At 44.2% G+C, this 25,737-nt stretch overlaps 1 protein-coding gene across 1 annotated transcript in view; it reads left to right on the top strand.

Moving 5' to 3' along the window:
* The window catches only part of ARHGAP32 (Rho GTPase activating protein 32), a 212,873-nt gene that overhangs the window by 79,795 nt on the left and 107,341 nt on the right, over positions 1 to 25,737 (top strand). The window lies entirely within an intron of this gene.

Here is a 25,737-nt window from a genome sequence, read left to right on the forward strand (position 1 = left end):
CCTGTATAACTACATCATTCAATCACAGAGATCTGAGAATTAATAAACTACAAGTCTCACCTGCCACCGCAGCTGACATTTGTAGTGTAAATGAACCAGGAGTGTTCTGATCAGCGCAATCGTACCCCTTTCACACTTCAAACTGAAAGCTTGTGCAGCGGTAAGAGCAGAAATGTGGAGGGGAATTGTGCAGGAGCCAGATATTGCAACCACGAACCACTGATCTTGGATTAAATACTTTGCAGGCTCCTGTAGAAAAAAAAATATTAAATGCGCATGTGCATGTAATATTTTTTGTAAAGTGAACTTATCCTTTAAAACCTATGCTGGACTCCTAAGCGTCAACAACTTTTTGAGGGCTTTGGAGAGCTCTATAGATCGTAGCATGATGGCGCCTCACATGTAATTTGGAAAGAAAATACTAGACCCTAAATATCCACCTGCATACTTTCTAAGGAGGTTCTAATCATTGGAACTGAATCTGAAACACCGGATTCTAACTTCATGGATTGGAATTGGTAGTAAATGTAGGGGTGTACTTACTTTTACATATAATGAACCTGCGTTTATGATTACTTTAATCATGCATGCTCACTCTTTTGAAGAGCGAGGATGACTTAAGTGATTTTGTAGCTGGTCGCATGCCACAATGAACTATGGGGGTTTCACTGTCCCCCCAAACTGCAAGTGTAAATGAGCCATTACTGTCCTAAGGCCCTATAAGGCTGCTTTTACACTGATGCGCTTTGGTTTACCTGCATAGTGGGTGAAGTGCAGTGCACTTGCAGCTTTCCGGCAGGTTGGCTGCACTGAAAGCAAAGAAAACACTCTTCCAGCTATGCTCCAGGCTACTAGAAAGCTCCCAGGTGAAGTGCCATTTGGTATCACTCTTTCTTGGACAGGAGCCGGCGCTACAGAGGAAGCATCGGCTTATGTGGCTCCTCCTCTAGGCCTGCTTCCTCCACTGCCTGCATGGGCTCTATTCCCTCTGATGCTCTAGGATGGGTCGGCAACCCATTGATTGTGATTTGGACTTGTTGACCCACCATCCCAGAGCATACACTTCCCTGGTTTGGGGTCGGGGTCACATCAGAGAGCTCCACGGGCCACAGGTTGATTACCCCTGACTTGGATCATGAAGATTATTAAACAAAGTGTTATTTGTTCAAGTATATCACCTTTATCTGTAAGCACTATTTGAACCAGGGTCTAATGCTTGCCTGTTCAAAGGTGCTAAATTTGTCAACAATTTTTATAGGGTTTACTTACTTTTTTAACATGACTGTACATGCAAGGTGCTAGGAAGGGTGAAAGTTTGATAGTTAGCTAGCAGCCCCGCCTATGAATACTTACATCTGGTATTCATGTACGCTTATATTTATTAGCAAACTTTCCTGATGGTGACCATTCCCAGAGGATAAAAATCTAGTACATGGACTTTCCTTCTCAAGAAACCATGGAGAAGGGAGTGCCTTCTCTGCTCACCTTGGGTCTACTTACACTGTTGACTCAGTGTGACCAGGAACAACCAGAGAGCGGGATCTAAAGCCTCGTACAGGCAATCAGATTATTGGACTAATTTTTTTCCTTTTTTTTGTTGCATGGTAGTCTCATGTCGAAAGTGAAGAAGTTACTTTCATACGAAAATTCTCCTAAGACCAAATTCAACCTCAGAAGTGATGTAATGTGTTCATTGTTTCGTATGAATTATTTCGTATCCGAGCATGCGTAGTCTTGCTCTTTCGATTTTTTTCGGACCAACCAAAAGTGTACTAATAAAATGAAAAGCTTTTGTCGTACGAAAATTCGTAATTGGCTGACGAAAGCACCATACTAACGATCTGAAAATCGGCAGATAGTTTTACTTCCGATTTTCTTATTGTGTGTCCGTGCTTTAAAGTGGAGTTCCACCTGCTTTTGTGTTTACTAAAACTCAGCAGCTACAAAAAGTGTAGCTGCTGACTTTTATTAAACACACACTCACCTGTCCCTCGGACACACGTCACAGGTCCCAGAAGATTGCCCGTCCGCTCAGGACGCGCAGTATGACTCGTGCATGCGCAGTGCACACCCGGCTGTGAAGCCGCAAGCTTTTACAGCCGGCTGCCTACACTAGAGATGCTGGCACCATGGAAAGAAGAGGGGGAGAACCGAGGCTCCAACTGGACGCATCACTGGACCGAGGGACAGGTGAGTGTGATTGCAGGGAGGGAGGGGGAGAGGAGAACTTCCGTTCGAGTCGCCTAGGCGGCACGAGCGGAAGTGGGAGCAGTTACCTGTCAAATCTAGGTACCCCCCCAAAAATTACATGCCAAATGTGGGGGTCAGGAGGCCTTAAAGTGGAAGTTCCATTTTTGGGTGGAACTCCGCTTTAAGGCCTGTTGTGTGACATTTGAAATTGTTAGTTTGCATTTTTCTTCAAGGAAACTTTTTCTGCTAATTATGCCTATTTAGAAAACAGCTCCAGGCAATTGCTCTGCTTATTTTCTGCTTATTCCAATTAGGTGAAAATAACCCAGAAAACCAAGCCAATTTATAGAGACTTTCCACCAGTTGTTTCAGCAGTCCTTTTTCCTAACCTGGCTAGATCTTTGATGAAGACAGAACCTTTAATACCATATTTTTTTCTCCAGTTATCCTAATATGCTTTTTCGTTAATTGACGGACACAGCTACATACCTTCTTTGGCCCTTTGGTTATGCTGCTCTCCATAGGAGTAAGACACTAGCGAAAAAAAATTGACTACCCCCATAGGGCCCTCCTAAGGAGTATACTCCCACTTCCCGCTATAGGACTTCAGTTTTTTTCTGCCTAGTCAAGAGTAAGGACCTAGTTCCTTGCTGGGATCTCTGGTCCTAGCATTTTTCTTTTTTATACGGAAATGTTTCTTTTATTATTTTATGAGCTACAATCAAGTCTGTTCCAGTGAGAACTACAATCAGCTGTGTGATATAGGCTGACCAGCCTTCAAAAATTCTGGAGTGACGGTCCTGGTGGGGGCTCCTACCAGGGCCCCCCTTGCTGGCTGCTTGTACCTGGTGGTCCTGTGGGGGTCACGCGGGCGCCGCTATTTTGCATGGAAGGGTTCCTAATGATGTTGGTGGCCATCTTTGTGTAGCTCGGCGGCCATGTTTTGGTAGTTTCCTGTTGATTTCAATGCCACGGCCATTTTCATGTGGACTGTGGAGCTGTGATTCGGCAGTGGGCCTCTAGTGGCAGTGCTTGCGTTTCCTTTTCCTCACTGATCGCCGCACGGCTTGCAGTTTGGCAATCTGTGTCCCTTCTGAATCGGTGGTGGTGAGTCCCTGTGGGTGTGCAACGCTCCCCCTTTCTGCCATAGCAGTGTTTTGGGTGCGCTGGGATCTGTGGTGCCACTGGTACAGAGGTGGGGGGGATTTTCACAGCGATTTTTTACAGATTTTGCTGGCAGTCCCCAGATTAACTATGGAGTCGCTGGAACATGTATCACCACCTGACCCACTCTCAGAAGCTGTGGGGCCCTCTGGGTCTCAGTCCGCCCTGCAGTCACTGGTGTGCAAAGTTGACATGGCCTAGCAAAAAGCGCCCCCCCCCCCCCGCCTTCACCTGCATCCTCTGCCTCCTCAGATTCTGAGGTTGATTTGCCTGCCGCTGAGGCAAGTCAACCCACTGGGTTTGCGTCCACGCACTCTGAGTGCTCTGACAGTTTGGATGATTCCTCTTCCTCTAAAGCCGCGCATGCAAAGGCGCTTGTGGAGGCACTGATTGTATTGGTGCGAGAAACTTTAAAATTGGAAGGCACAGCTAATGCTGCGCTTGTGCAATTTGGTACCCACAGACCTTCCAAGCTAACTAAAGTGTTCCCCTTATCCCGCCTATATCGACGATATTGTCGCAAGTCAGTGGGGTTCCCCAAAATGCATAGTCGGGATACCTAAGCATTTCGCTAGGAGGTATACTTTTGAAGAGTCCCTTTTAAAGAAACTGACAGTTCTGCCGGTGCTGGATTCTCATGTTTCCAGGTTAAAGCCACACCACTGCCGGTGGAGGACTCTCCGTCCTTTAAAGACCAGGTGGACAAGAGAACTGAGTCACTGGTCCGATACCTTTTTACCGTGGCCGGTTCAATTTTGAGGCCGGTGTTTGCTATAACCTTGGTCTCCCGGCCCTTAATGAAATGGGCAAAGCTTCTGCGCCAGCATTTGGAAGGGGGTCAGTATCCTCCTGAGCTGATGGAGCTGGCGAATCAGTTAGTACAGGGGTTACAGTATATCTGTGATGCCTCTCTGGATGCGGCTCCTTTAGCCTGCAGAGTGTCTGTGACAGCTGTGACTCTTGGCCGTATTATTTGGCTGAAATGCTGGTCTGCGCACCAGGCTTCTAAAAAGGTGCTGACCAATCTCCTTGGCACCTTTGTAGGAGACCACTCGTTTGGAGCTTCTATGGAAGAGATCTTTAAAGGTCTTACGGGAGGTAAGAGTATCCTGCTTCCACAGGTCACCAAGAGCAAAGAGCCTCGTCAAAAGCGTGGTACTTTTTTCTCGGCTCACAAACAGCCCTTTCGTCCCGGGGATCCTAGGACAAGGGATAAAAATCCACCTGTAACTTTGCAGGAGGTTCTAAGAGACCTTGGTCTGGTAAGTCAAAAACTGGTTCCGCTGGTCCCGCAGACAAGTCCACCTCTGCCTGAAGGGGTGCCCTCACCCGTACCTGGGGTGGGGGACATCTTCGCTTCTTTCCAGACCCGTGGACCTCTTTCATTCAAGACAAATGGGTCCACGAGTTGATTTAGTCCGGTTACAAGATTGAGTTTCAGTCCTTGCCTATGGCAAAGTTCTTTCCTTCCAACTTTGTCCTCAGATCGTCTACAAGGCCTTCATGGGGTGGTACAGAATCTGCTATTGCAAGGAGTCATTGTACCTGTTCCAGAGATGGAACGTTTTCAGGGGTTTTATTCAAACCTATTTACTGTCCCTAGGAAGGAAGGCAAGGACCATCCAATCTTGGATCTCAAGGCCCTGAACTGCTTTGTGTGGGTTTTTGCCATGTGCGAGGAGCATTATCAATTTGTGGCGTTACCCTTTGATCTCACCTCAGCTCCTCAGGTGTTCACAAAAGTTTTGGCCCCCGTGTTAGCTTTGCTCAGGCAGAGGGGGATCGTGGTACTGGGGTACACGGAAGATTTCCTTCTGCGCACAGAGTTTCCGACTGTCTTAAAAGACAACTTGGACATCACTGTGCAAACCTTGCAAGAGTTCGGCTGGACACTGAATTTTCAGAAATCAGCTCTGACTCAGTCCAACAAGCTGGACTACCTGGGCCTTACTCTAGATTCAGCCTCAGCCTGGATGTTTCTTCCAGAGACAAAAATTCTGAAGTTTCAGCATGTCATTCGGCTCCTGTTATCCAACCAGCGGTCATCTCTCAGGACTTGCATGCAAGTGCTGGGCTTGATGGTCTCCATCTTCGAGGTGGTTCCGTTTGCTCAGTTCTATACCAGACCTCTGCAAAAGGAGATTCTTGCCAAATGGGACAAAAATCCACAGTCCCTAGACAATCTGATCCTGTTGAGCCAGGGTACGTGGGGGGCCTTGATATGGTGGCTCTGCTCCCCGGGGCTTAGACAAGGAAAATTCTTTCTCCTCCTGTACTGGATGGTGGTTACCATGGATGCAAGCCTGTCTGGGTTGGGGGGGGGGGGGGGGTTTGGGCACAGATCCAGCTCAAGGGGCTTGGACTCAGATGTCCAGTCTGTCCTGGAGATTCGGGCGATCAGGCTTTGCCTGTCCCGGTGGACGGATCGTCTGCAGGGGCGGGCGCCTGGTAAGGATTCAATCGGACAATGCCACGGCTGTTGCATATGTCAGTCGCCAAGGGGTCACCAAAAGTGCCCTGGCAACCAGAGAAGTAGCCGGCATTCTAAGGTGGGCAGAATGCTTTGTTCCAGCTATCTCTGCTGTGCACATTCCAGGGCTGGAAAATTGGCAGGCGGATTGGCTCAGTCGGCAGGCGCTGGATCTGGGCGAATGGTCTCTTCACCTGGAGGTGTTTCATCAACTTTGTCTCCAGTGGGGGACTCCCGATGTGGACCTGTTAGCCTCTCATCTCAACCGGAAGGTTCAGAGGTTTGTGGCAAGGTCTCGGGATCCTCTAGCGGACGCCTTGGACACTCTGGTGACACCTTTTGTCGGTATCGTCTAAAGTATGCCTTTCCTCCATTACAACTTCTGCCAAGACTTCTGAGCAGAATCGAGGCAGAAGGGAGTCAAGTCATTCTGGTGGCCCCAGACTGGCCTCGCCGGTCTTGGTACGCAAGCCTAGTAAGACTGGTAGCCAATGCCCTTTGGAGACCCCCTCTCAGAGAAGATCTTTTGTCTTAAGGACCGATCTTTCATCCTGCTTTACGGTCACTGGCTTTAATGGCCTGGCTATTGAAAGCCAGGTACTGAGGGACAGAGGGTTGTTGGATTCCGTAATTCCTACACTGTTGAAAGCTAGGAAATCTACTTCTAGGAAGATTTATCGAGTTTGGAGGGCGTACATTACTTGCTGTGAGTCTCGGGGGGGCGGGGGGGTTCCCCCCTTTCCTTTTCGGTGTCCCGTCTGCTCTAGGTGTAGATCAGCGGTTGGCCCTGGGCACCATCTGCTTTAGCAATCTTCTTTCAATGCTCTTTGGTCACAAATTCCTTGGTTCACACTTTCGTTCAGGGAGTATGCCACCTGACTTCTTCGGTAAGGACCCTGGTGCCTCCGTGGGACCTCAATTTCTTACTGTCGATTCTTCAAAAACCGCCTTTTAAACATTTTCGTGAACTTCCTCTGCTTATTTTGTCACAGAAGGTGGCTTTTTTTGTGGCTATTACTTCTGCACGCAGGTTGTCTGACTTGGCTGCGTTGTCCCGTCGGTTACCTTACCTGGTAGTTCACAGGGACAAAGTGGTTCTACATCCCTGCCAGTCGTTCCTTCCTTAGGTCGTCTCAGGTTTCCTCCTAAATGAAGACATTGTGTTGCCTTCCTTGTGCCCTAAGCTGAAACATCCTAAAGAAATTGCCTTGCATTCCCTGGATGTGATTCGGGCAATGAGGGTGTACCTGGGCGACTACGTCGATTTGAAAATCGGATTCCTTGTTTGTCCTTATGGATGGCTCTCATAAGGGGCAGGCCGCATCTGCTGCGACCATTTCCAAATGGATCAGGCAGACAGTGGTACAGGCCTATTTCATCAAGGGTGAGGTTCCTCCTTTCCCTGTTAAGGGGCATTCTATGAGGGCACTTAGTGCCTCCTAGGCCTTCCATCATCAGGTGTCAGTGGACCAGGTTTGCACATTCACAAAGTTTTACAAGGTGGATGTACTCGCATCTGCGGATGCTGCTTTTGGCCCCAGAGTTTTGCAGGCTGCTATTGCAGAGGCTCCTGCCTCTTGAGGGTGTATTTTTCTTTGGTTCATGAGCTCCAGTTGTTCCTGGTTGAGCTCCTGGTTTACCTGGTTGGCTACGTTTAGCCCTTTCGGGAAATATGTTTATTGCTGTGTTTTTTCCCACCCCTCATGTTGACACTGCTTTGGGACGTCCAAAGGATCAAAGAAGATTGGGAGCTGTGTCTGTCAATGAACAAAAGAGAAAACTGAATTTTTGTCTTACCGTAAAATCCTTTTCTCTGAAGAACATTGACGGACACAGCACCCACCCCTCTATGAGCCCCGGTTCACACTTATGCGAGTGCGGGAAGGCTGCGAATCCGCAGCCTGTTCCCGCATCGCACACGCACCCCCGGCAGTTCACACTGCCATATGCGATACGCTGGGGGTGTCAATGTAATCTTAACGACACCCCCAGTTTGATCGCATATCGCAGTGCGATCGTGCAGTTCGCACAGGATCGGATCGCACAAGTGTGAACCGCTGTGCGATCCGAAACTGATGCGGCTTCCGAAAAGGGTCCCTGTGCGTGTTTGGTGCGGCTGCGGTGCGAATTTAGCCATACAAAGTGTATGGCTAAACTCGCACTGCACAGCCGATCGCATGTAATGTCGGAGCAGTGCGCTCCGACATTACATGCGAACCCCGCACACTGTGAACCGGGGCTTAAGTTGGGTTATGTATTCTTCTGACACTGCTTGTTACAAAACTGAAGTCCTATAGCAGGAAGTGGGAGTATACCCCCTAGGACGACCCTATAGGCGTAGTCAATTTTTTTCCGCCTAGTGTCCTACTCCTATGGAGAGCAGCATAACCCAAGGGTCAAAGAAGATATGGAGCTGTGTCCATCAATGAACATCAGAGAAAAGGATTTTACGGTAAGACAAAAATCCTTTTTTTTTTTGCCTATTGTTATTGTCCTCTAGTTAGAATTTTTCCCTTTGTTATTGCAATTTCTAATTCAAACTATGATTAATCATTATAAGATGTGTGCAAAATGGGTAAAGTGTGACAAAATAAACAACTTTTTAGTCCATTGATATAAATAGTTTTATATGTGTTTTATATGATTCATTCATAGGGTGGTGCAAACCAGTTTTACTTCTATACCCATGCAGGTTTCAGTTCACTTACATCATGACTAATTTTCAGAATGTCTTTTTTCTTTAAATCAGTTGTAAAATGCTGCAGTAAAAAAAAAAAAAACGTTCTTCTGTAAGACAATTGAATCGCATACTAGCACATTAGGAAATACTTTCCTTAGAACAAAGCCCTCCAGCACCAGTGACAGGGCTTTAATCTTCCCCCAGTCTTCCTTCCAGGTTTGCGGGCTCTGGCTGTGTGATTGGCCAGAGCCACGATGATGTCACTCTCCCGCATGTGCACAGAGGCCCTTGGTTCCAGCACAGTGCTCTGAAGGTCCAACATGGTATGCCGCACCTTCAGAATGCATGTGCCAGTAACGTCACCGACTGCATCCAGTGTGAATATTTCCTAAACAGTGCTCGTTTAGGAGATATTATTTTTACGTAAAGGTAAGCCTTATTATAGGCTTACCTGTAGGTAAAAATCACAAAGCTTACCTTATTGCCACATTAAGTTTTTCCAGTTCTGTTATGATGACATAATTGCACACATAGAAGAGGCTCTCAGCATCATTATGACCCACCTTATATTGAGACGGTCCCCCTTTTGCCACCGAAACAGCCTGGGCCACTTGAGGCATGGATTACAGTAGACCTCTGAAGGTATCCTGTCGTATCTGGCTCCGAGCCGTCATTAGCACATCCTTAAAGTCCTGTAAATTGTGAGGTGGGACCTCTATGGAGTAGACTTGTTTTTCCATCACATCCCGCAGATGCTCCATAGCAGGGGTCTCCAAACTATGGCCCTCCCAGTTGTTCAGGAACTACAATTCTCCTTATGCCTAGTCATGTCTGTGTATGTCAGAGTTTTACAATGCCCAATGACATGTAGTTCCGCAACAGCTGGAGGGCTCTAGTTTGGAGATCCCTGCTCCAAAGGATTGAAATCTGGAGACTTTGGAGTCAAGTCAACACCTTAGACCATGGTTCCTCAAACCAATCTTGAACCAATTTTGCTGAGTAACAGTGCATTATCCTGCTGAAAGAGGCCACTTTCACAGGGATTACTGTTTATTTAAGGGGTGTACCAGGTCAGTAACAATCTTTATGTAGATGGTACGTTTCAAAGTAACATCCACATGAATGGCAGGACCAAGTGTTTCCCAGCAGAACATTGGCCAAAGCATCACATTGCCTCCACCTGCCCCCAGCCATTCACATGATGTAAAAGAAAATGTGATTCATTAGACTAGACCACCTTTCATTGCTTTGTGGTCCATTTCTGATGCTCACATGCCCATTATAGGTGCTTTTGGCTGTGGACATAAGTCAGCATGGGTCATTACAATTTGGCCCTTGTCAAAGTTGTTCAAATCCTAATGCTTGCCCATTTTTCTGCTTTTATGTTCACGTGCTGCCTAATATATCCCACCCACTTTCAGATGCCATTGTAACAAGATAATTTATGTAATTCACTTAACCTGTCAGTAATCTTATTGTTATGGCCAATCGGTAATGAGACATGAGAATGTGAAAAATCTTTAGCTTAGACTTTGGGTGTCTCAGAACAGCATGACAGAAGGTGTAAGTGGCCTTAAGTTGGAAGTTTAGGCAAAAACGAACTAACTCTAATCCTACTCTATGCCATATTCTAAGACTAATCGATCTAGCCCTGTAAAGCAAATATCACTGTACTTACCTGTTCTGCAGCCGATCCAGTCCAGTCTACAGCGGCGGATGCTGTGTGGAGGAGAGAACCTACAATGGCTGGGAAGTGACGTCACCCATAGTCTTGCTATAGGGCATCAGTCGTTGGCTGCCTCTCCTGCACACTCCTAGACCGTAAAGCTGCCACTGACAGCTCAGCTTGGGACTGGATCAGATCGGCTGCAGAACAGGTAGGTACAGTGATTTTTGCTTTACAGGGCTAGATTGATAAGTTTTAGAATGTGGCATTGAGTAGGATTAGAGTTAGTTCGCTTTTGCCTAAAAATCCACTTTAGGCTCGTCATACGTGAATAGACAGATCCCTCTTTGCACGGGAAACAGCCTGAAGGGAGGAATCTCTCCTGTTGGCTAGTGTATTCTAACAGCCAATACCCGTGGCTGTCGGAGTACCTGAACAGTGGCTGACAGTTCATCTGACAGTTTTCTACCCAGCTTCTTCACCAGAAGTCAAATGAAAGGAAAGTTCCTCAGTCAACTTCCTTAGGTCTGCATGACTCTATCTGGGTGCTGGGTGGGGAAGCACTAGAGGTGCGAGCTTATGCCAGTGGCTGGCAGATTGTCAAGCGGAATGTAGCATAAAACTGCATGCTGAATGAATCATCTCTGACCAAGCTGGTCATTCGAGTAGAGAGTTAACCACTGTCTTGGTCATAAAACCTCAGAGTTTATTCATCTCTGCACTTCAAGGATAGGCAACATTTGGGACGGCTAAGCATTAGCCCTCCTTGCCAAGAAGTTTTGCCAGATCTGAGCTGTGGTGGAGGCTTTGTGGGGCCATAAATGTCTCCAGCTAATTTTGTCTGCTAAAATCTTCTTTTGCTGTGTGTTCTTAAAATGTACAATTTCAAACAAAATTCTGTAAGTGTATAGCCAGCTTTATACTCATGAGAAGGCCATGTTTTGTACCCAGGGAACAGTGAAAGTTTACTTTCCATGAGGCTTCTCTGAAATGCAACAGATGTATTCTACCCTGCACAAGCATCATTTCATTTACTAGATCATATACAGCTCCAGATGTGGTTTGTGAGAGCGGAGTGTCACTTTATTCCTAAGTGAGTGTATAAATGAGCCATCTTGGGCTTGGCGCAGTGTATTGACCATATACCCCTCCTTATATGCCGCAGGGTCAGTGTGGAAGACACATTGCTAGTTTTCACAGTGTACTGACTGTACACTTTTTTTTATTTATTTCTGACTATTAATTGTCCCAAGATTATGACTGATTAGCGTAAGGTTAGAGATTCTTATACATCTTAATATTTTAGGAAATGTTTGTAAGTGTATTAATCGCTGTTCTCTTGAAGCTCCAGTTGGCTTCATTTTATCAATGTGTTTATAATTAGAATTGTCTTCACTGCTGACATTTAGCAGTCATTCCATCTGGTATTTTCCATGTGACATTTCTGCTACAGGTTTCAATCTGATAGTAGTAAATACAACTGTCATAGACGTTTGAAATAATAAAACGACAGTAACTGATTCTTTGGATAATACTGGGCACTTCTCCAGTTAGAGTGGGATAATATTTATTCTATGGCTGGATGCATGGGAAGATCTCTGTCTGTACAGCGATAAAGAATTCACATCCATGGGATGTTCCTCCTCTGCACTTCTCAGGTCAGAATGGGATAGTGGTCATTATGCGGTTGCCTGGAGAGAAGTTTCAGCATCCTGGCTGTATGTGGAGATGAATATTGTCCATCCTTACATGATGGAGAGAGGCAAGGCATCCTCTGTATCGCCTCCCATCCTCCCTCCCCTCCCTACTCCTCAGCTCCTGAGCGTGTCCTATGGGACCCCTGCAGCCAGCGAGTGACGGAACGACTGGAAAAGAAGAGCGATCACTGCTGATTTTCTGTAGTACAAATTGAGCATGAAATTGCCAGTGTGCGATCAGCCGTCAGGACACGGGAGGTATAGAGCTGGGAGCCATCCTCCATTTGTATCAAAGGGCTAACGGGAAGGAAGATTCTATATCAGGATTGGTACTGGTTTGCTGCTTCCTCCAATGTCTTGTGTGGTCGGGCTCTGGAAAGAAGGGCCTGTATGTGCACAGAATAGACCATTGTGGCGGAGGTAAGTGGGATAGCATTAAGCTTTTGTTTTCAGCTGTTAATGAGCATTGAACACCTCCTTCCAGGCAAGATTCAGCTCTCTTGAAACAAAGGATCTGTCTCCAGAGCAGCTGCAGAGACTCATCACACATGGTGACCTCTGTAAGAATAGCGTGATGGCTGTGTGTATGAGAAGTCACAGCAGAGAGTGTCTTGGGCTAGATCTACCCCCTACCAGGATACATTCATATTGCAAGTCTCTATCTAGGTCTGTATCTGATCTATCCCATTATGCCCAGATCCTGCCAGATTACCGTTCTTCAAGCACCGGTGATCACACATGGATTTGATTATTTTTTGCTGCCCTGGAGAATTGTGAGGAATGTCAAGGAACGGGCTTGGAAACCTCAGAAGGGTTAAATCATTTAGTCATCATTTCCTGTGCAGCGGCCTGAAAGTTTGAGGGAAATACTGCCATATGGGTCTTGGGATCCAGTCCTGTCTTAGTGTAGCCTCTCAGCCAACTGTTAACCCTGTCCTTGCTGCCTCAATCTTTTCCCCAACGTATTATATTTTACCCTAAACACAGTTGTCTGCAGATGTTGAATTATCTCTCTCTGTCTGTTATGTCACATATTAAACCATCAGAAATGTGATTTCCAGGTGATCTGTATGTCTCACTGTGATGTGTTTTCCAGATTTAATTAGAAAGTTTACCTGGCATAGTGTATATATATTTTTGGGATGTTGTCTTCTTTGAGTATATTTGAAGAGTTGACAACACAATGTGTGTTAATGTATATTATGGTGGTGGGGCGGTCTGCCAAGGAATCCATTCTCTGAACTTGGGAAGATGCAGTAATGGTATGGAGGAATGTCTGTACACCGACCAGCAGCTGTGCCCCGTACCTGCTTACAAGGCCAGAGCAAAGGAAGCTTTTATTGGTTTAAGGCTCTGACCTAATCAGCTTTGTCCTCCTAATACCAGAGGGAAGAAACAAATCAATAGAAGGAATGGGATGCCAATCCCCTCAGAGGCAGGCTGGAATTCCTTTACACTTCACACGGTAATTGTGACAGGTTTGTCTTCCAGGCAAGATGTACAAATCGGTCTGGGGATGAGCGGCAAAGATTGGACATGTGCTGGGTATTTTCCATGTGTAGGATGCTGTTGACAAATGGCTGTCATGGTGTGCATTATAGAACCAGACTTGGGGGGGGGGGGGGGGGGAATGTCCCTTGTGGTTACATCCAGATCCTCTGTCTCCTCCTTTCAGCAGATAAAGGGTTAAACTCAGCACTCTTGGGATTTCCACAGGCAGCTCTGTAACTTTAAGGACATCCCTTATCTGCTGTAATCCACTTAAGACACTCACTGAAAACCATGACTAGCTCTGGCTGTTCTATGGAGGAAGGGAAAAGTGTCGCTGTCACCGGTGGCAACCAGTCAGGTATTAGCTTGCAGTAAACATGACAACTAGACTCGAATCTGATAAGTTTGAGGCCATATCTCATGTTTCCTTCAGCCAGTGGTATCTGCTTAAGTCACTCATTGTGGCATGCTGGAAAATTTGTATATTACAATGCGTGTGAAGTGTGCCTGGTATGAGATCTGTATCTTCACCTCTATGAGCAGACATCTCAACAGCACTACCTTCAGGTTTTTTTTTTTTTTTTTAAGGATTCATGATCTGCATTTGAAATGACATTTAGGTTTCATAACCCTTTGCTGGGCCATCCATCTGAAAGGGACACATATATAACATGTTCAAAAACCAATGTGATGCTGATAGGTAATTGAGATGTATTAGTAGCTGGGTGACTCCAAAACACGAGGGATTGCAGCGACACCAATTAATTATCAGAGATGTGAAAACCATGTGAGAAGATGGAGATGGGAATATCTGATCTGGAAGTAGCATGGCTCTCACACCCTGAGAAGCTCTATAAAGTCCATATAGAAGCTGCACTCCTCTCAATACTTGACCTTATAATGATGGGTAGTTGAAGTGAATGCCATGGATGGTGCCATGCCAGAACCAGATGCTAAAGACTTTGCTTCTTTTTTTTTCTCACCAACTTGTCTGTCTATTTAGGGCCTTATCTCTCAGTATGAGAGAACATCCTAGCCTGCCTCTGCTCTGTTAAATGTGTATTCATTAGTTTAGTCTATAGGTAGTTTGATTGACGTACCTGCGTCTGTATGTTCAGCTACCAAATAACTAGAAATGAAGTGAAAGATGGGCATTAAACGGTTGTACTGACTGGAGGCTGGGTTCACAATGCCGCTCACAGCAGGGGTCCAGGGCGTCCCTGTTCACCATTTTAGGTCCAATTTACGTCCGAATTTTTGGCTGAATTTGGACCTGAAATGGACCAGAAGACGCACAGGACTCCTGTGCAATTTGCTCCAGGGATATGTGAACCGGCTCCATAGAGAACTGTTCACAGGCCCCCGACATGCAAATTGGATGCAGGGAAACCCGCATCCAATTCGCAATAGTGTGAACCCAGCCTTACTTTATATGGGTCTGAACTAAGGCTGGTTTCCATCACAGAAATATAGAAATCATAACTGAAAAATGAAAAATTTTAACCTGGTACTGTGGATAATCCAAATGCTTGTCATTTCCATACATTTTGACATACAGAGCTCCATTATTGTATGTGTTCAGCCATATTTTTTTCTGATTCCCCATGGCTCTGCTCTAGAAGTTTTTGTTGACCACAGAACTGCACTTTGAACCCTCCCTGTTTTTCCAGGAAGGGACAGATCCTCTGCGGCTGTTGTATGTCACTCTCAGCAGCTGTGCGAATATGCAACATCCAGTTCATGTAAACCACACATTGGCTTGTCGTTGTGTGAGGTCTGTCATTGTAGGATGGTGAGAGTCCAAGTCTCAGTTTTTTATCTACTTCAAAATCCACTAACATCACATAATAAATGTTCACCTCCCACAGGTAATGAGGATAGGAGGTCACTGTCTGCTCAGACCACTGCGTGAGCTTCACCTACAAGTTCAGAGGCCTATTTAGACAAGATGGGGAAACAAGCACTATCCTCTACATCTGTATAATTATATACAGTAGTTCACATCACATGCACATATCTTCTGGAGGTGTCACATGGTCCATGCAGTGTGAAGGTGGGCATCTTAAGACCGCATTCACATTGATCCGACTTGGACCGCGACTTGTCAGCCTGACAAGTCGCGGTCCGTCACGCTCCCATTGTTCGGTACAGGAGCCGTTCTAATAGGAGCGACACAAGTCGCTCCGACTTAGAAAAAGGGTCCTCTACTACTTCGGGGCGACCTGGAGGCGACTTGCATAGACATTCATTTTATGAAGTCTGTGCAAGTCGCGCTGCACGCAACTTCACAGGTCGCCCCCTAAGTCGGAGCGACCTATTGTGAACCGGCACGTAAAAGCATGACTTTCTTTAGATAAACATGCTTGAGTTGATTGTAGCCGTATTAGTGCACTTGCGACAGAGACAATTGAGTACTGTCCGTGATACTTTTTTTATTTGCACTAACATACAATTTTTCAGGACAAGCTTTCAGGGTATGTCCCCTTCATCAAGGTCTAAGCAGTCCGGAGTCACAAATGTTAAATGGTAAAAAAAAACACAATCTCTCAGCCAAAGGAAGAAAAAGATTAAAAAAAAAACAGCAAACATAAACAAATGTACCTGGCAATGGTCATAAAACTAGCATAGTCAGTGAGATAAGACAGAGGGAGAGCTATAGACTGGGGGGGGGGGGGCAGTAGTATCATTTTTAATGCAAACATTTTCCTTTCCTGGATAGTTCTGCAATTCCCTTTAAGAACTAAAACATTGAGGTCTTCTATAGTGTGGTCCGGTTGTGAGAAATTATGTCCCACTGGTGTGCAGAAACTATCTTCTTTATGTTCCTTGATGGTATGTCTGTGCAAATTCATCCTCGCTTGCAACTTCTGTCGTATTTTGCCTACATAAGATCGTTTGCTACATCTTTTGCATTGGATGAGGTACACAACATTACTGGAGGTGCCATTGTATGACCCTGTGATAACGAAGGCCCCATTTGTGTGTGTTGTTGCATAATTTGCAGCGTTTTTTTTTTGCAGGGTTTGCTTCCATTATTTGTGACTTCATAATCTGAATGAAGTTTCCTGCTGATTGGTTTGTCTGAGGTTGGGTGGTTGTCTGAAAGCCAGTATTGGGGATTGTTGGGATATTCCTTTCAAAGTTTTATCCTCTGTTATGAGAAGTTGTAAATCTTTGATTATCTTTTTTATCCCTTCTAGTGCTGGATTGTATGTGGTGACTAGAGGTACACCATTATTTGTTTTTTTTCTCTTTGTATTAGAAAAGATTTTCTCTTTGGGTTTTGAAGGCCGTGTTTATGCAGTTGTTGATGGTTTTGTCTTTGTAACCTTTCTTATGGAAGGAGTCTGCTAGTGTTCTGGAATACTTTTCTCTGTCTTTTGGGTATGAACATATTTGGTCGTATCTGATGGCCTGGCTGTGTATGATGGCCCGTTTAGTGTATTGGGGTGAAAACTGGATTTGTGGAGATAGCTGCATCGGTCAGTCGGTTTCCTGTATATCGCAGTGTGAAGCTTGTCGTCCCTGATGTATACTGTGGTGTCTAGGAAATTGACATGCCTGTTAGAATAATCCATTTTTAGTTTGATCGATGGGTGAAAAGTGTTGATCAATGAGTAAAACTGTTTTAGATTTTCTTCACCTTCTGTCCATATGATGAAGATATCATCGATATAGCGATAATGTCTGTATGGGTTTTGTTGTATGCTCAGATCAGCCATAAATAAGTTTGCATATTGGGGTGCCATTTTACTTCCCATAGCAGTACCCATACACTGGAGATACATGTCATTGTTGAAAGTGAAGTAGTTGTGTGTATGATATTATTTGATGAGCTGTGTAACATCCTCAGCACTGTATTTGTGGTTTTGTGAGGATGATAAGAATCTGTGACATGCAGCCAACCCATCCTTGTGCGAGATGTTACTGTACAGAAATTTTACATCCATAGTGACTAGAAGTGTATTTGGTGGTAATTGTATATTGTAGAGATTGTTCAGAAAATAACTTGCAGGAAACTTGCAGTATTCATGACTAACGGTTTTAACGTATTTTCTAAAAGGCCTGAGATATGTTCAGTAAGTGCCAGCTTCCTCTGGCCCTCTTGTATATATTTGTGTGTATCCATCACAACGACTGCTCCCAACGACTCTGAAAGGAATATTCCAACAACCCCCGATACTGGCTTTCACACAACCACCCAACCTCAGACATAAACTAATCAGCAGGAAACTTCATTGTGATTATGAAGTCACAAATAATGGAAGCAAATCCTGCAATAAAAAACGCTGCAAACTGTGCAACCAGATCAATCTTTCTAAAAGTGTCACACACACAAATGGGACCTTCAATATCACAGGGTCATACAACTGCACCTCCAGTAATGTTGTGTACCTCATCCAATGCAAAAGATGTAGCAAAGGATCCTATGTAGGCGAAACGGGACAGAAGTTGCAAGTGAGGATAAATTTGCACAGACATACCATCAAGGAACATAAAGAAGATAGTTTCTGCACACCAGTGGGACATCATTTCTCGCAACTGGACCACACTATAGAATACCTCAATGTTTTAGTTGTTAATGGGAATTTCAGAACTATCCAGCAAAGGAAAACTTTTGAATTAAAAATGATACCTCTATTTGACACAAAAAATAACGGCCTAAATTTAGATATGGGTTTCTTTACTCATTATTGTACAGTTTTACGACCCCCTTTGTGACTATCAACCCCCCTACCCAGTCTACAGCTCTCCCTCTGTCTTATCTCACTAAGGCCCCGTTCACACTGGGGCGATCCGACTTCCCGGGGCAACCTCACAGGTCGCGGCGCGCTGCTCGCACCGCGAACTCGGAGCGGCCGGCACGGACTTCATAACATTCAAGTCAATGCAGGTCGCCCCAAAGAAGCTCCGAACCCTTTTTCTAAGTCGGAGCGACTTGTGTCGCTCCTATTAGAACGGGTCCACAGCTTCTCTATGCCAGACGACCTGTCAGGCGACCAGGTCGCCTGACAGGTCGGCCCAGTGTGAACGGGGTCTAACTATGCTAGTTTTATTACCATTGCCAGGTACCTTTTGTTTCTATTTGTTTGTTTTTCTCTTTTTCTTCCTTTTGGCTGAGAGATTGTTTTTTTTTTTTTTTTGTTTTTTTTTTTAACCATTCTGCTAAAACATTTGTGAATCAGTACTGCTTGGATCTTGATGAATGGGACATACCCCGAAAGCTTGTCCTGAAAAATTGTATGTTAGTGCAAATAAAATAAGTGTCATGGACAGTACTCAATTGTCTCTTTAGATATGCAGAACCTGGGGGATATAGCCACTCCCCTGCAGATAAAGACTAGTGAACTATCTGCATCTGGATAACAGCTGTGACTGAACAATTGAAGCAGTCTAATTTACATCTATTTCCATCCCAAAGAAAAGGAAATAAAATGGATTTATAGTGATTGTCCATTTTGCTCTGCTCAGAGATCATTAAAAGTAGTGTCCACTCCTCTGGTGAGTGTGAAGGTACAGCTTCTACAATGTCTACCCATCAGTTTGAATTGTGACCTCTCCAGTGAGCAAACTGATGGAGTCATGGGATTATTAGTATTTGCTTGGGTACAGACACTGGTGTAATCCATACATGTTCATGGGGGTTCCGACATAAATCTAGGGGGAGTTGTTTGTGATTGCCACAGCAACAAACTGGATTCCAACTTGATTCTTCTAGCATAGGTTAGTGAGTAATCATGGCCACCATACACACAGTTTGGCGGAAGGAACTTCTGCCCCCATATCAGTTCTTTTCTGACACAAGAGGTGCACCAAGGAGAACAACAACTACAGCTCAACCTCATTTCACAACAATTTACTTCACTTATTAAGCAATTCTGCCTTTACAGATACTGAGCATGTGGTAGGGAGCAGTGTGTGCCAAGTGTGTATGTGTACAGGCCCAAAATGGGATCTGTCCACCTATGTGTACAGGCCCAAAATGTGATCTGTCCACCTGTGTGTACAGGCCCAAAATGTGATTGGTTCCCCTGAGGGTACAGACCCAAAATGTGATCGGTCCATCTGTGTGTACAGGCCAAAACTATGATTGGGTTCCCCTTAGGGTACAGACCCAAAATATGATAGATTCCCCTTCTTTAACGGGACCATAATGTAATTGTCGTACTGTGTGTACAGGGCCAAAAAAAATGCGGTCCTTCTGAGTGTATAGGGCCAAAATGTATTTGGTCCTCCTAAGTGTACAGGACTAAAATGCATTTGGTTCTCCAGTGTGCACAGGGTCAAATGTCATTGTTTGTTTTTCATTTCTATACATCAGTGGCAGCAGTCATTTTCTGGTTAGATCTATCCTTTTGTATTTAGATCAGATGTGGATTTTTGGGAATATACATTGTGGTACGCACATATGAGTTCCCTGTGATGAATATATGATGGCACCCTCTTCATAAATATTATTAGATATTCTGTGGATGCTGTGTTATGGTCTTCTCCTCTGGGTTTTATTTAGAATTCATAGCAGTGCTTTTTTTTTGTTTTCCAATCGTTATTCCGAGGATTTGCCCGCTAGTCAGAGGAGACACGTTACATAAGATGTGGCTTCCTCATTAAGATCAAGGCCGTCCTTCAGGACTCCTTGCACCTGCAATAATGGAGGCCAGAGGCTTGTCCTTGCTCTGTTGATGGCGTGCATTAATATACGGCAATCTTACAGCCCTAACTGACCTCCTAAATGATTAGCCCTAATAATACTGCCAGGCTTTTTGCCTTCTTTCCCAGCTGATGTATAAGCTGAGGAAGGATGTATGTGCAGAATTCTAGAATTAGGGAATTAGCTGACCATAATAGATTATTACCATAATAGAATTGCCAATGCATTTACTATTTACCCTTTAAGAAGAAGAATAAAGGTCTTAACTGGTGCTGTTCGGAAAATACTGGTATAAGACGTTATTTACCATTAATCCTGCAGCCTAAGGTCAGGTGATAGACTGGGATATGTTCATCTAAATCCGTGTTCTCCAAACTTGTGGCCCTTTGCTTGCCTACATCTCCGACCTTTTCAGTACTAGTCCTCCAACTGATACAAAGACACTGACACCAAAAATTGGGCACTATTTCTCCCCCTAAAATCAAAGATGGGGTACTGTTTAATCCCACTGACACCAGGTCAATATCCTACTGGCCATGATCTGGCCCCTCAAGTCCAAAGGACAGTAATCTGGTCCTTTTGTTTAGAAAGTTTGGACCCCCCCCGATCTAAAACATATTCCATATGGAAAAGCAAAAACCCAGCGCAGCAGATCGATGGCATGATAAAACGTTGAACTTGTGCGGCTCTCCTCCAAATGTAAGTGGATTTTAATGGCATTATTCAAAGTTGATCATGCACATTGATCTGTTGCTCCAGGTTTTCTCTTTAGAACCTGTGTGAATTGGTACTTTTTTTTTGGTTTTTAAAATTAGTAGATTGTTTTTGAGGCCCGAATAGAGGTGACAAACTTTTTGTTACACAAATTCTTTATCACTTATTGATTTTTTGCCATTGACATTTATACCACATGTGATGTTGAAAAATATATTAAGCACCCTGAAAGTCTGATTTTCCATATACAAAAAGTAATTAAATAGGTTGCTTCCTTTTAACCTCAGCCTTAAAATATATGTCAGAGCAAGTTAAAAATTGATTAATTTATTTCCAAGCAAACAAATGTTGCCATCTTCACTACCAAACGTCTGTCCACACACTGTGTGGGTAACAAGTTCTTGAGAGATGTAGTTCTAGTGGCGTGCCTATGTCAATATGAACTGACCTCCAAGAATCTGTTCCTGAAAACATTTTTACATACCTGTTTATGATGTCACAGGGAGTAGTAAAAGTTCTCCTTCTCACTACAGTAACAAGGTAAAAAAATAATGTGGAGACTTGATCTAGAGGGGTAGAGGGAGGTTGGGGGTTTAATTTTGGTAATACCTGAACATTACCTTTAACCTGAGCCCAACTCTTAAACCTCAAATGAACCGTAAATGCATCGGTGGGGATATTCTGAACCTTTTAGTGCCAATAATACTGCTGCGGTGATGTTATGATGCATGTATAGACGTCTATGTTGTAATACATAAAGGTGACAAGTCTGTTGCCAAACTGTCATATTGTCAATGCTGAAAACCTGCATTGAATATAACAGATTTGTGCTTAAAATAATTATATGGAAATTGTGGGGCCTGCTAAGAGAACCTTGCTAGAGGCAACATATTCTTTGTGGAATTTACAGCCGTGGCGAAAAGTTTTAAGAATGACACAAATATAAATGTTCCCAAAGTCTGCTGCTTAAGGGCTCTTTCACACGGCCGCTCCGTGTGTCTGCAAATCATCCTATTTTTTTGCGGATGATTTGCGGACATAATGTAAGTGAATGGCACTGCGGATGTCAGCGGAATACCATCCGCTGACATCCGATTTTCTTCCTTTCAGTTCTGTTCCGTTTTTTCGAATGGAACAGAACCCTATTTTTTCATCCGTGTAAAAAACGGAAAGGAAGGAAAATCGGATGTCAGCGGTATCATCCGCTGACATCCGCAGTGCCATATACTTACATTATGTCCGCATATCATCCGCAAACGGATGGGATGATATGCGGGCACACGGAGCGGATGACACAAATGTCATCCGCTCCGTGAAAAAAAAAAAAAAGTCCCGCAGCGGACTAAAGCAGCGGAGCGGCCGTCTGAAAGGACCCTTAGTGTTTTTTAGATCCTTTTTGTCATATGTTACTATGGTATACTGAAGTATAATTACAAGCATTATTAGAAGTGTCAAAGGCTTTTATTGACAAATACATGAAGTTTATGCAAAGAGTCGGTATTTGCAATGTTGACCTTTCTTTTTGAAGACCTCTGCAATTCGCCCAATCAACTTCTGGGCCACATCCTAACCGATGGCAGCCCATTCTTGCATAATCAATGCTTGGAGTTTGTCAGAATTTGTGTTTTTTTTGTTTGTTCACCCGCCTCTTGAGGATTGATCACAAGTTCTAAATGGTATCAAGGTCTGGGGAGTTTCCTGGCCACGAACCCAAAATTTTTATGTTTTGTTTACCAAGCCACTTACCTCTTTTTCTTTATGGCAAGGTGCTCCATCATGCTGGAAAAGGCATTGTTTGTCACTAAACTGTTCTTGGATGGTTGTGAGAAGTTGCTCTCGGTGAATGATTTTGTACTATTCTTTATTCATGGCTGTGTTCTTAGACATCATTGTGAGTGAGCCCATTCCTTTGGCTGAAACCCAACCCCACACATGAATGGTCTTAGGATGCATTACTGTTGGCATGACACAAGACTGATGGTAGCGCTCACCTTTTCTTCTCCAGACAAGGTTTTCCCCGGATGCCCCAAACATTTGGAAAGGGGATTCATGGAGAAAATGACTTTACCCCAGTCAAATCCCTTTACCTTTTGCAGAATATCAGTCTGTCCCTGATGTTTTTCCTAGAGAGAAGTGGCTTCTTTGCTGCTCTTCTTGACACCAGACCACCCTCCAAAAGTCTTCGTCTCGTTTTGTCTCACTGTACGTGCAGATACACTCACACCTGCTTGCTGCCATTCCTGAGCAAGCTCTGAACTGGTGGTGCCCCGATCCCGCAGCTGAATCAACTGTGGGAGACGGTCCTGGCGTTTGCTGGACTTCTTGGGTGCTCTGAAGCCTTCTTCACAAAAGCACTGGAAAGGTTTTTTTTTTGTTTTTTTTGTTTTTTTTAAATTTAAGTTCATTTTTATGGCAAAGAGGAACCTTGCAATTAATTGCAAATAATATGATCACTCTTCATAACATTCTGGGTATATGCAAATTGACATCATAAACCCTAAGGCAGCAGATTTTGTTAAAATAAATATTTGTGTCCTTTGTAAATGAAATTATTCTGGGTTTTAGCTTTTTTTTTTTTTTTTTTTCCCTCCTCGGAGTGACAAAGTGCTCAGACACAATGCAGCAAAATGACGCCCTGCCCCTTGACAGTAAGGGACAGGTAAGGGTGGAGATGAGTGATAATCATGGTAAACTATCAATAAAAATGACCAAATTCTTATTTATTTATTTTATTTCAGGCACTTATATAGCGCTGTCAATTTACGCAGCGCTTTACATATACATTACACATTCACATCAGTCCCTGCCCTCAAGGAGCTTACAATCTAAGGTCCCTAACTTACATTCATACATACATAGTAGGGCCAATTTTTTACAGGATCCAATTAACCTACCAGCATGTCTTTGGAGTGTGGGAGGAAACCGGAGTACCCGGAGGAAACCCACGCAGGCACAGGGAGAACATGCAAACTCCAGGCAGATAGTGTTGTGATTGAGATTCGAACCAGCGACCCTCTTGCTGCTAGGTGAAAGTGTTAACCACTACACCACTGTGCCGCCCTGTCCAGTGTTTCAAAGTTATACAAACAGGCACTTAATGACTGATTGATATTTCTGTTTTCTCTATCACCTGTAATTGTGTATAACTAGTCAGACATTAGAGAATTGTACATGAACAATACAACTATCTCAAAATGTCTCTTCAGAGCAGTGGTGGTGGAAGGCAGCCATACGCATACAGGGAGTGCAGAATTATTAGGCAAATGAGTATTTTTGAGGATTAATTTTATTATTGAACAACAACCATGTTCTCAATGAACCCAAAAAACTCAATAATATCAAAGCTGACTATTTTTGGAAGTAGTTTTTAGTTTGTTTTTAGTTTTAGCTATTTTAGGGGGATATCTGTGTGTGCAGGTGACTATTACTGTGCATAATTATTAGGCAACTTAACAAAAATCAAATATACAGTATACCCATTTCAATTATTTATTTTTACCAGTGAAACCAATATAACATCTCAACATTCACAAATATACATTTCTGACATTCAAAAACAAATCAGTGACAAATATAGCCACCTTTCTTTGCAAGGACACTCAAAAGCCTGCCATCCATGGATTCTGTCAGTGTTTTGATCTGTTCACCATCAACATTGCGTGCAGCAGCAACCACAGCCGCCCAGACACTGTTCAGAGAGGTGTACTGTTTTCCCTCCTTGTAAATCTCACATTTGATGATGGACCACAGGTTCTCAATGGGGTTCAGATCAGGTGAACAAGGAGGCCATGTCATTAGCTTTTCTTCTTTTATACCCTTTCTTGCCAGCCACGCTGTGGAGTACTTGGACGCGTGTGATGGAGCATTGTCCTGCATGAAAATCATGTTTTTCTTGAAGGATGCAGACTTCTTCCTGTACCACTGCTTGAAGAAGGTGTCTTCCAGAAACTGGCAGTAGGACTGGGAGTTGAGCTTGACTCCATCCTCAACCCGAAAAGGCCCCACAAGCTCATCTTTGATGATACCAGCCCAAACCAGTACTCCACCTCCACCTTGCTGGCGTCTGAGTCGGACTGGAGCTCTCTGCCCTTTACCAATCCAGCCACGGGCCCATCCAACTGGCCCATCAAGACTCATTCTCATTTCATCAGTCCATAAAACCTTTGAAAAATCAGTCTTGAGATATTTCTTGGCCCAGTCTTGACGTTTCAGCTTGTGTGTCTTGTTCAGTGGTGGTCGTCTTTCAGCCTTTCTTACCTTGGCCATGTCTCTGAGTATTGCACACCTTGTGCTTTTGGGCACTCCAGTGATGTTGCAGCTCTGAAATATGGCCAAACTGGTGGCAAGTGGCATCGTGGCAGCTGCACGCTTGACTTTTCTCAGTTCATGGGCTGTTATTTTGCGCCTTGGTTTTTCCACACGCTTCTTGCGACCCTGTTGACTATTTTGAATGAAATGCTTGATTGTTTGATGATCACGCTTCAGAAGCTTTGCAATTTTAAGAGTGCTGCATCCCTCTGCAAGATATCTCACTATTTTTGACTTTTCTGAGCCTGTCAAGTCCTTCTTTTGACCCATTTTGCCCAAGGAAAGGAAGTTGCCTAATAATTATGCACACCTGATATAGGGTGTTGATGTCATTAGACCACACCCCTTCTCATTATAGAGATGTACATCACCTAATATGCTTAATTGGTAGTAGGCTTTCCAGCCTATACAGCTTGGAGTAAGACAACATGCATAAAGAGGATGATGTGGTCAAAATACTCATTTGCCTAATAATTCTGCACTCCCTGTAAAGTCCTGGTGTTGTTAAAACAAGTGACCAGGTACAGTTTTTCTAACCTGCTTGATCATTTTATTTCCTAAGATCGCTCATTTTGTTCATCGTTAACTGCACCATGGACCTGTGAAACTCACCCAGTACTGCCAAAAAAAAAAAGCCTAGACTGAGAGGTTGCCATCTGATGTCTACGTAAACCCTAAGAGACATTGACACTGCAGTTCCCTAGA

The sequence above is a fragment of the Pelophylax lessonae genome (assembly GCF_965119305.1).
Source record: "Pelophylax lessonae genome assembly, chromosome: 12".
Taxonomy (NCBI): Eukaryota; Metazoa; Chordata; class Amphibia; order Anura; family Ranidae; genus Pelophylax; species Pelophylax lessonae.